Raw genomic sequence first — 12,828 nt, forward strand, 5'->3', positions numbered from 1 at the left:
CATTCCTTCCACTGGTTGGTGGAATATTTCAAGACCCCCTTCCACCGCTCCCACCCCGATCAACAAAATCTACCGAGGGGGACCCCCACCCCCCTCCCCCCATTGACTTGGTTTACAGATTATTATAAAATTATAACATTTTCTTTGCGAAAGTATCTCTCACTATAAAAAAGGTTGGAGACCCCCTGCCTTAAAGCGATAAGGCATCTTATCCACCTGCCTATTTTGTACTTTTAGTTAACCAGGAACCATAATGTTCCACATTATGTGGATAGATGATCACTTAAAAAGCAATCAGACTGTCACCTATGGGAGCAAACGCTGAGAATACGAATGCGATGTCCTGCCAGAGAAACAGATGAAAGCCCAGAAAAGGCTGTGACTTGGCTTACTGAATGATGTCAGTCAGAGGAATGGCATACCTCTCAGAAGATGGCGAACGCGGTCCCCTGCAGGAGCAGAACTGCTATGAGAAAGTCTGAGGGTGTAAAATGAGGTGGTCTGTACTTTTCCGTGAAGACCAGGTAAGCTGATGTCTAATTCCTTAATAGTTTTGATCTCCCTAGGTCATAACTAATCCTTTTATGCACAGTACTGCACCTTAGGCTAAGGTGCAAGGGATCACAAGGTAGGTCCTGGCTTAGTGTTTTGTGTATAACAGGTGCTAAACGCAATATAACTGCTCTGCTTCTTTAAGACACAATTAGATACGTACCCTCCCTGCCCGGCAGCTGTGTTCCGGAACAAAGGAGGTGGTTCTGCTCAAGAGATGCCCAAACGCTACAACATTCTGCCAGAAGTAAACGTGTGTGCTGTTTGGAAATGTGGAAAACCTCCCAATTTGTAATGGGCAATATATTTCTCAGAAAGGTAGGGGAAGTATATGGTCAAAGCATAGGGCCAATCTGTGCAGTCAAATCACTACAGTCTTCAGGATAGCATTTGACAGTGAGTTCTCCTCAAACCTGCAGGCACATTTTTGATGCAGTCATTCTTAATAAATATTTTCTTGGTTATGCCACCACCTGAATATGGGTGGATCAATGTCTGCAGTTAATTTGGTGTAATAAGGGATATTTCAATAATTGTCATTAATCTATGCGGATTTGTCAAACTCCAAGAAGAAGCTGTTATGAAAGCTTTTACCTCTGACTTGGTGAAGATGATGGATATTGCATCAGAAAGTGCACGGTAAGCAGGAGTAAAGCTTAAGAATTTTTGCTAGTTCAGTAAAAATGTACTGGCCAATATATATTTTCACTAGCGTGCAATGTGATACCGAAGCATGAAGAGCAATGAAAGCCAGTCACATCTTACAATAATGAATTACCATTAGGGTTGGGGCCATTCCGGAACGCATTCACCAATTCCAGTCCAAATCAATGGAATTTCTATGAACTATTTCCTCATTCAGAGCACCACGTAGTCGGCACACAGCCAATCGCTATCCGTCATCCAGCTGTACAAAAATGTACTGATTCATACATCATCATGTGAGTACAGTAGACATTAAATGTAGTTATTTTTTGACATATTATTTCAATCTAGCTTGCCAATTCTGTGCTCTGGAAACGGAGAATATAATGCTGAATACTAGTTGATCAGACCCTTTTAGCTGAATGGGAAACTGGGATTGGCCAAGAAAACCCTACATATGTCATCACCCCAAATTTAAGCAATCTTATGTGTTCTTTTGTTGTTGTCCCACTTGCAGTTTTTATTTTTTGTTAAGCCAGCAGACTAAAGTTCAGTTGTTTTGTACTCACGCTTCGTCTAAATCAGTCGCCTCTGTTGAGTAAGCGAGTTTAATTTCCAACCATGACCATAACCCATCTCTCAAGTACGTGTAGTTTTGACATGAGCAGGAAAAGGAAATTCTGAGCTCTAAAATGTTGTAAATGGTGCAGATGAATTATTAAGAGAACGGGCTTTGTTGTCAGAAGCAATTTCTTTTCAATTCTAAATTTGTTTGTATGAGAAAACAGGCTCGTGGGACCTGTAGAGACATTTCACTGAAACATCATGAAAGCAAGAGAGTTAACCCAGGAAAAGCATGAATGAAACACACATGTATGCATATTTATTTATAAAGGAGATTAAAATGCCCCCCCCCCCCCCCCCCACACACCAACAGTCGCTTTGTTTATTTGTAGGTTTATTGTCTGTTTAATTAAACTAAGATAATGGTTTTACGGTTTCAGTCATTGACTTGTTTTTATTTTTAACTTTAACAAATGATAGGTACTGAATGCATAACAGCACATAACAACCACCTGCTTCTTTAAGTCACAATTTGATACGTGTCCTCCCTGCCCAGCAGCTGTGTTCTGGAACAAAGGAGGTGTTTCTGCCCAGGAGATGCCCAAACACTACAACATGTGCGTGTGTGTGTGTCTGTGTGTGTGTGTGTGGAGACAAAATGTTCTCCACAATGTAATAAAGACCTGTTATTTTGACATTGTGGGGACCATTTTTCGGGTCCCCACAAAGGACTGTGAATACAGTCAAAAAACTAAAAATGCCAAGTTTCCTATTTTGTTTGGTTACTTATGGTTAAGGTTAGGGCTGCACAGTGACAGGAGTTAAGGTAGTTTTGTTAGGATTAGAGTTTTCTCCATAGAAATGAAGGGAGAGTCCCCACAAAGATATAATTACAAACCTATGTGTTTGTGTGTGTGTAACTTTCTTGACTAAACCAATTTAATATTTGTTTCATATTAAATTATGATGTCCAGGACATTCATAGAGATGGTGTCTAAAGAGATCAGCAGGAGATCACCACAAGTATGTACAGTATATCATCAAGATAGTGGCTGAAGACACTGGAGAACATGAAGACATCTCAGCTGACACAATAGTCATTAGAGTGATGATCTATGCACTGAGCTTTGCCATCCAGGCCTGTTTCTAAGTAAGTGGGTTCAGATCTGTATTTTTTAGCTTACACTTGGGTGATTAACAGATATAAATGAGTTAAGTCTGCTCTGGTAAGGCAGAAGCTCATGAATTGATTATTGTACAGTTTATGTGGTATTACAAAATCATTTAAAGTTGATTTTGCTCATAGATTCATTTACTAGCAGCGCAGCTGCTAATGCATTTAAGTAAATTTAACATGTGTAGATCTAGTTGAAATCACTAGGTCCCTATATTTGGCTAAGCATCAAGTCTGAATAAGTCTGAAAATTCATTAAATTATATTAAAAAAAAAAAATTCCAGTGAGAATCCTGTCCCATTAGATCTCACAGACATTTTCAGACTCTTTTACTGTGTCCTATTTTGTCAAACTTTTTTTGTCAAAATTTTTATGCTTGAAATGAAGACTTCTAAGTATGGAATTATATATATATCTATTGTATATATCACAAATGAGTAGGAACTGAAAAACTGGAAGGATTTTTGGCAGTGAAAGCAGCATCAGACCTTTTTGTAACGTTTCACTGTGGACTTGGTTTGGTGTAACTTCTGTTTCTTCTGCTCCAGTGCTCTGAGGTTACTCGGGGTCATCAGTAATGCTGTCTGTCTTCGCAGTCTGGCACAGCAGTTGCACGAAGGGCAGCATGCAGCCGCTGAATTTCAGCCATTTCAAAGCCGCCCTCACTCACATGCTGATTCCTCACCCATCTCCAGGCCATACTCAGACATTTCATACTTCTGAAATCACAAATTATCACACCAAATATAATTGTGAAAATCTATCAAAGTGTATTACAATTGTTTCAGCACAATCTTGAAAACAGGGCTTATTTCTCAAAATTGTACATGCAGTTAGGGACGGCATGGGTCACATGTGTGTGGAGTTTCCATGTTCTCCCCATGTCGTCGTGGGGTTTCCTCCGGGTACTCCGGTTTCCCCCCCACAGTCCAAAAATATGGTGAGGCTAATTGGACTTGCTAAATTGCCTGTAGGTGTGAATGGTGAGTGAGTGTGCCCTGAGATGGGCTGGCCCCCCATCCTGGGTTGTTCCCTGCCTCGTGCCCATTGCTTCCGGGATAGGCTCTGGACCCCCCCGCGACCCAGTAGGATAAGTGGTTTGGAAAATGGATGGATGGGTACGCACAGTTCACACAACCACACACAAGAGTAGCAGAACACCTGAAATCATTTGCAAAATGAAACACTTTATTCAAAACCATACACAAATATAAAAACTGAATTTTGTCACCATATGGCACACACACAACTCATGGAAGCTCACTTTGTCTGAACAAGTTGCACACTGCAATGACCAAACAAAACCACTTTTAACATTTCTACTTTTCTAACGGTATAATTTGAGCTGGATTTTCTTTTTGAAATATTGTTAGGGCTAAATATATGAATATATTGATGACAAAACATTTATTTCTCTCCACATCAGTCAAAAAATCCATACATGTGCAGTTTGCACTGAAGATGAGAACAGAAAACATTCTACAAAGTTTTTCTTGATTGCTTTCACGCAGCAGTCAACTGAAACACGACATTTTCAAAACAGTAAACACACAGGCCTAAACAGTGGCACTCATGGTTAAAGTGACACATTTTGTTTGCAAAAGGCTCTAACCGTGCCAAAACATTTAAAATATGAAACAAGAGCAAATGCCTTCAAACAATACCACTTGCAAACAAGTGTATGAGCTCTTCCAATCAATCATTACACAATGGACAACAAAATACTAAATACAGCACTCAGTGTGAATCAGTGCACCATTTCTTGTCATTGTAGCCTATTACATAGCTTTCATGTCAGTGCCATTTGTTATCTTTCTACATAGGTGGTGTCAAATTTGGCTCCTTGCAAGGAACTGGATCCAGAATGCGAAATGCTTTGATGCAAATTTTATTGATTCCATGACATTCTTTTTTTCAAACTGTGGCTGAAAACTGAAATACTGTAAATATTACAAAAAAAACAAGTAAACCAAAATAACATCTATATAAGAAATTAAGAAAATAAACATAAAATATATTACAGTAAAGTATAAAAATCTATTACAGTATAAGAAATAGCCACTATTGATACTCAGTCTCTTCTGTCTTGATGATAGGGTCACATGGCTTCATCCACATCACATTCGATATCCTCTCTTGCAATGCACCAAGGGAAAAACCTTCTTGCATGTCCTATCCAACCTTGACATTCCTCTGCACCTATTTCTTGGGCAGCAGCAGTCATTGCATTCAGCAAGGGCATCTGCTCATAGGGATGGTGATCATACATCTTCCGCCTCCAAGCACTGAAGAGCTCCTCTATGGAATTCAAAAATGAGGAATATGCTGGGAGGAACTGCATCATCATACGAGGGTGTACTGCAAACCACTCATTGACTAGGCGAGAGTGGTGGAACGCCACATTATCCCAGATAATGACGACGAGTAGCATGCCAGGCTTCAACAGCCCTCTCCCCTCAGGTGGGATCGGCCTCTCATGAAGTGCATTCAGGAATGTTATGAAGCATTCGGTGTAGTATGGGCCAATAGTGGGGATATGGCATAGGACACCATCATTGGAGATGGCAGCACACATGGTTATGTTGGCGCCCCTCTGTGCTGGAACTGTGCAAGTGGCCCTGTACCCAATGAGGTTCCTTCCACGTCTCCTCACTTTACAGAGATTGAAGCAGCTTCATCAGCATAAATGAAGACATCATGTGCCCCTTCAGCTTCAAGCTCCATTATTCTCTAAGTAAAAAAAGGCAAAATTACAATGAAAAGTGACTCCAGTTAACTCTAACTGCATGATATGACAAGGCATTACAGTATAGTAATGTTTCCTTACCTCCACGTATTGGCATTTAGCCTCCTTCACAACACCAGAGTTCCTTTGAAATGGACTCTGTAGAGCTGCTTTATGGCCATATGGTTGCTTCTTAGGACGCGGTCAATGGTGGTCAGGCTCAGGTTGTTGATGCTCCTAAATATGTCCTGATCTGCGAGCACCGATGCCCTGATTTCATACAGCCTTACAGCATTGTTTGCCACAGCCATGTTCACAACGGCTGCCTCCTGCTCAGCACAAAAAAATTTCCTTCTACTGGCCGAGAATGGCAGCCTTTGGATTCTGTAAAGAATACATGTAATTGGAATGAGGAAAGAATTACATAAAGTATATCACTGAAGATATTTCTGTATATACTGTACAGCAACATAATCTGTTCTCCTGTCGAAAAATTCTAACAATGGATGCAACAGTGTATCTGTTTAGAACAGGTTGTACTCTTTGTCCAGCCTCTCTTAGTGAAAGGCCATGATTGATAACGTGATTAGTAAGGTGGCGGAGGCTGCCATGCAAGGGGCCAACCTGCACACCAGGAGCAATTTGGGGTTCAGTGTCTTGCTCAAGGACACTTTGATGAACATAAGAACATAAGAACTATACAAACGAGAGGAGGCCATTCGGCCCATCAACTTAACTAATAGCTCAGAGTCGTTAAAATCTTATCTAGCTCTGATTTAAAGGAACCCAAGGATTCAGCTTGCACTACGTTATCAGGAAGGCTATTCCATACTCTGACTACACGCTGTGTAAAGATGTGCTTCCTTAAATCCAGTTTGAAATGTTCTCCCGCTAATTTCCACCTACGGCCACGAGTTCGTGTATTTGAACTAATGCTGAAGTTACTATTTGGTTGAACAGCATCCAAACCTGTTAGAATCTTATATACCTGGATCATGTCCCCCCTCAGTCTCCTTTGCTTGAGACTGAATGGGGTGAGGAGGAACCAGGGCTCGAACCGGCAACCCTCCAGTTGCCAAACAAAGGCCCTACCTTCTGTTCCACCATCAGGGCTTGAAGGTGCTTCAGTGATTTCATACTGATCTAGGTAGTTTCTAATAGTTAGGAACAGGTGATTTCTGTTTGGTTACCAAGGCTAAAACAATGGAGTTTGGACTGCTTGAATGACATCTGTGTTAACTGTTTTGCAAAAGATGGGGAAATGTGTCAATCCAATGATGATCACATTGGAAATGTTAACACATTTGCAAGAGGTGTCTTCTGCTCTGCTGAGATAGTGATGATGAAAACCGAGTGGATCCCAGTTACTTTAAGCAAATGAAGAAAAACTGTAAACACAGTATATCATATGTAAACACAGCAAAACAATTGTGCAGACAAAGGAAAGGAAAAAAGAAACAAGCATCATGTCTTCGCCTTGCTGGATCTGGTCACACCACCTCATCTGCATCACACGCTATGGTCTCTTTTGCAAGACAATGAGGGAAAAATCTTCTTACATGGTGAATCCATCCTTGCACAGACCCAGCATCAGTTCGGTCACAAGCTTCCTCCATGGCTTGAACAAGCGGTATTTTGGTATAAGGCTGGGGATCATAAACCTTCCACCGCCACGCCGAGAAAAAATCATCAGTGGGATTCAGGAAGGGAAAGTATGGTGGGAGGTATAAAATGTGGATGCTGATGAAACCAGTTCTGGAACAGAGGAGATCGGTGGAAAGACACATTGTCCCAGATGACAATGTATCAAATCTGCTCTGCCTCCATTTGGCCTTCCGCTGTAACAATGCTGTGTATTACATCCAAAAAAGCGAGTGTGTGTGACCTGTATTGTACGGTCCCAGGTTGGCATGGCGGTGGATGACTCCATTATGTATTGTGGTGGCACACATCGTGACGTTACCACCATGCCGGCCCGGGACGTTCGCAAAAGCTCTGTGGCCAGTGAAGTTTCTCCCTTTCCTTCTTACTGTTGCGAGGTTGAATCATGCTTCATCTAAGAAAATCATTTGACGTGGTATTGCCTTGGCATCCATTTGCATTATTCTCTAAATAAAGACAAAATTGTGTAGTTCAGTACATTCCTACTATAAACATACATGGTACTGTAAAAGGTTCTGTGTCTGTAGGGCATTTTGGTTGAAGACAGGAAACTCACCTGCTGCCTTTTTATAGTGCTTACACCCGATTGGTGAGTTTACAATTAAGCACCTACTTGTCTTCATACTTGACAGCCATATCTAATCAGTGGCCTGTACTACGAAGCGGGGTTACTGGCTTATTGGGGTAACCTGTCGGATTTAAGGTACCAGAGTTGAAATGGATTTCATATTCGTTCACTTACAATTACCCCAATAAGCCAGTAACCACGCTTTGTAGTACAGGCCCCAGTTGGTTAATGAGTGTGGTATTTTGGAGGCTTGCATCATGGATCGGCAAAGAAGTGACATCATCTTAGTGTTACGATCCTCAGTCTAGGGTTGAGGACCGCCAGAAAGGTAAAGGGAAAGGAGAGGGGAAAACGAGACAACCAGGGTATGGGAAAAGGGAACACGGGACACAAAGGGATCTTTTTTTGTATTTTTTTATATGTTTATTCACAAAGACTTTCACACACAATAGGGCAACAGACTTCGGGAGTGACACCGCCAAAACAATAAACAAAACACCACTAACGAACACGTCCCAAACTAAGCTAACTCTAAACGAAAAGAAAATGACACAGACTAATCCTAACTCCCTAACCAAAACACAGAATAAGTCACACGTACGCAAAACAAAAACAGCCGTCACTCCCTACGCACTTAACAGAAACCAACATACAGAACACCAAAGCCGAAACACAGTATCCGAGGGGCGAAGCAAGAGAGGAGCCAGGAGGAAGGCAATAGATCACAAACCAGAAAGCAGTCAAAACCAAAGGCAAAGGTACAGAGGGATAAGGCAAGAGACGAAAACCAGAAAACCAAAACTGTCATACACGATCAATCAAAAGAACACAAGCAAATCAATAACGCAACAACCAACTGTGAGCAGAGCTGCCGCTACTCTCCCGCCACGGCCTTTTCAACTCACAAACGCGGAAGTAGCGTCGAAGCTCGAGGCGTGGCCAGGTCCGGGAGGCGGAGACGAAGGCAGCCGGACAACGATCAGGACAATCCCCCCCCAAACCTTACGGCACGTAACATTAGACTTATGTGTCTAATGTAGAGAAGTGTGTTTGGTGTTTTACAAAATATTGCCTAGTGCTTTGCAAAAAGTGTGAGGCTGAGAATGTGCATATAGTTGTGCAGATCTGGGCTGAAGATTTGCTCTTTGAGTACTTGAAAGTACATTACATTCAATACAAATAAAAAAATCAAAAAATGCCAAATAGCTTGCAAAAATGCCAAGTTTCACTGTATAGTTACATATACTGTTGGCCTGGCTTAATCCATTTGATCCTTTGCATTTCGCCATAAATTTTCATCGACATCACACCGAATATTTTCTCTTGCAATACACCAAGGAAACGCATCTCCTTGAGTGCCTTATCCAGCTCTGGATGTTCTCCATATGGGTGTCCATACACCCACAGCCATTGCATCTAAAAGTGACATCTGATCTTGTGGCCGATGGTCATAAACCTTCCATCTCCATGTCGAAAAAAATTCTTCAATGAGGTTTGAGGAATGGAGAGTATGGTGGCAAGAATAATGACATCATCCTGGGACGGGCAGTAAAGCACTCTGTGACTTGGCGGGGACGATGAGAGGCCACATTGTCCCACACAATCACGAATACTGATGAATTCTTCTTCTCCCTCCTGTGGGAGGTGAACGCTGCATCCTACAGTAGTGGGTTACAGTAAAAACAAACGTTCCTTAAATCACACCACTGCAGTAATATACACATCAATCAAATGCCTTCAGTCAGAATGCTTTACATAGTGTATAGTACCTGTTGCTATGCTTGAAAATCCTGACAATTGATGCCACTGTGGATCTAAGGGGGGCTGAACTCTTAGACCTGCTTCCCTCAGGGACAGACCATGATTTACAACATGGTCAATTACTGTGGCTCTGATTTCATCAGCAACCGTGGTTCTTCCTCTTCCTCTCCGCTGATGTCTTCTTGCTCTTGCGGCATCCATTTTCACTAGCTAAAGAAAAATGCCAGTGGAAAATGGCAATCCCAAATGGCTCCTTATCCATATGGCAAACTGGCACTAACCAAACAAATTCCTAGATAGGTGCTTAGCTGAAATTACAGGCAGGTGTGTGTTTTCATTCAGCTTTCCAGCTTCAGGCATTGTAAAATTCTTGGTGGTAATCTAGGGGGATGGTGGTGATCTATGGGTTAGGGATCTGACTGGGCTCCCATTAGGAACACCGGAAGATTGTGAGTTCACTCCTAGGGGGCTGTGACCATTGTACCACTGAGCAAGGCCCTTGGCCCCAACTTGCTCCAGGGGGACAGTCCCTGTAGTTACAGTACTTCACTGTAAGTCGCTTTGCATAAAAGTATCTATGAATAAATGAATAAATGTAAATGTTTTACTGTAATATATGTGTTGCCATACCCACTGTTTTTGCAGAGGATATATTGTTTAGCGATGCAAAAAGGAAAAGCGAGACTTCATGGGCTAGTTTGTATAGATGGTAACAAAGCAGCAAACAAAAACAAAATAATGAAATTTCTGCTAAAAGCATAATTATGTGTGTTAGTGGAAGTGCACAGCGTCAAAATGCAACATATTTCAATTTGCAGTGCTCTAAATTTCAAAGGGTTTTGACCTGAAAATTAACTGTTTTGAACAGATTATCTAAACGCCTGAAACATCGGCTGTAGTTCTACAAAGTTTTGCTGGTGGCGAACACTGACTGAGAGAAGTATTCATGAAATTTGGGGGAGTGGTGATTGAATGGATATTGTGTTAAAACGTGTCAAACTGGACATGATATTGAGACACGTTAAAATGATTTGAAAACACTGCAAGTACTTATTTTGTCAGTACTATTTTGATTTCATATTACTTCCATATCTATTTGAAAGTGTTAGTGAATCATCTAATAGCTTTGCAAATACTGCTTACACAAGTCAATGTGAGCTACTGCCCATGTAAACAGCTTCGTGGGTCAATACACTCAGCACTGCTAATCCTGACATCCTAAATCCTACATACACTCACTTCTGAACTATAATGCCAGACAAAAGCAAAAATTAACCCACTTGCTTTCAAGTATTTGGCTCTGGTGTCCAGCAGTAGTCTAAAAATATGAAGTGAAGTCAATTGACATGCCTAAACTAAGCATAGTGTGTGATGCTGTGTATGTGTGTCTGTGTGTCATAAGTGTGTACATGTGCTGTGTGTGAGTGTGAGTATGTGTCTGATACTGTGTGTGAGTGTGTGTGTGTGATACTAAAATAAGTGTTTTCATTTAATAGATTAGTTGAAAATTAATGCTTTTATTCTATAAAGAATAATCTATCTATGTGTACTTAATTTAAAGGCCAAAAGCCTTCAGAGTTTGAGGGTTAAAGTGGAGGGGGGTAGTTGCATCCTCTTCAGAAAAATAAAAGATTCTGAAACCCTATGTGCAATGGGACGTTCATTCCACCATTAAGAAACAAAGCCTTTTACCCAGATAGCAGTCACGTGTTCTAATGTGACCTGTATTGACCTTTATTTTATAGGGGTGCAGTGTCTGCTCATTTCCATAGGTGAGACCACAGTGTTCCCTTGGTAGATCTGGAGGCCAGAACCAAGATTTTGAATTGGAATCTACAGGGTGATGTCATTGATACAACATTCTTGGGATGGCTTAGATCTTCTTTAAGGTTTCTGGAGGTCCTTGACAGTGCAACAGTCATGCTGCATGTGTGTAGGTGATGGCAGGTTCTGGCTGGGGCTCAGGAGTCGGCAGGGATGTAACTTCAACACATTTACACAGAAAGCGGCAAATATAAGGAGTAGATTCCCCATCTTATTGCTACTGTCACGCTATGAATAATGCATGTAGGATCTATGCATTTAGAGGTGGGGGGAGAAGGGATCAGTGCTGCTTATGGCCCACCCCAGCTCCCTGTATGCATGCAATTTTGCATTCTATTAACCCCAACACCCCCCCCCCTCCTCTGCACTGTCCACCATGAAAATCACCATCATGCTCCTATGCATTAACCTGAGAACGATCATAACTGTTAGCTGTGGCTGGACTCGTTACTTGAATGGCTTGTGCTTTTTTAATTTTATTCTAAAATATGAAAGGTCAGAACAGGGACTTAGAGGTGACCACATGCGGTCCTTCACTCTGATTACTTCTTGAACAATTTGCGGATTTAAGGAAACTTTTTCTGATGGCTTTACTCCTCCCGAAAACATCTCAAGAACCCATTTTTGTGCTCTTTCCAATTTCCATGTAGCCCAGTATAAATTGGACATAGCAGAAAAAAGGCATTAAATGACCATTTTCCAGCCGTTAAATCATATAATTTTTTTGCAAACCGCTGACCATGGCTCTGAATCGGGGGCAAATTTAAAAATGAATAGAACTTTCCTTGCCATCGGCTTCATTTTTGAACCGATGTGCCGCCATTGTTAATAGATCGACGTTGGGTAATTTCGCTGTATTTATTTCCATTAGCTGTCTCCCGGGTGTCTCCCATTCGTCTTTGTCAGTCTGCATTCTTCCTTTCCGTCACACACACACTGGCTTATACCCCGAGGGGGCCGACTTTGCAACGTGGCGCTGTTAGCATACTTTAGCAGTGCTCTCATTTTGAATCGTGGACGTTCCGCTAAAACGAATTCAATGCTAATGCCAAATGAAAACGTACTTCAACGCTTATTTTTCTTTGTAGCTGAAAATAGGTGTAGGGAGCAGCATAAACATTAGCTTGTTCAGTAGGCCCAGATAGCTCGTATTACATTTCTTATGGCGTTTCGCGAATTTTGTTTTGACTATTTATTACGGCCTCAAATAGAGGGCTGGAGATATATTTTCATCGACAGGAGAGGGGCACGGCAGCTGAAGCAAAAGCCTTGCTGTCACCTTGTAGGAGGGGTTCATTGTGTGTGCGAGACCTCAGAGTCACTGTGCTATTGTGTTCTCTAGAGGGGAATCA

The sequence above is a fragment of the Brienomyrus brachyistius genome, chromosome 5, assembly GCF_023856365.1.
Source record: "Brienomyrus brachyistius isolate T26 chromosome 5, BBRACH_0.4, whole genome shotgun sequence".
In the NCBI taxonomy this organism is placed as follows: domain Eukaryota; kingdom Metazoa; phylum Chordata; class Actinopteri; order Osteoglossiformes; family Mormyridae; genus Brienomyrus; species Brienomyrus brachyistius.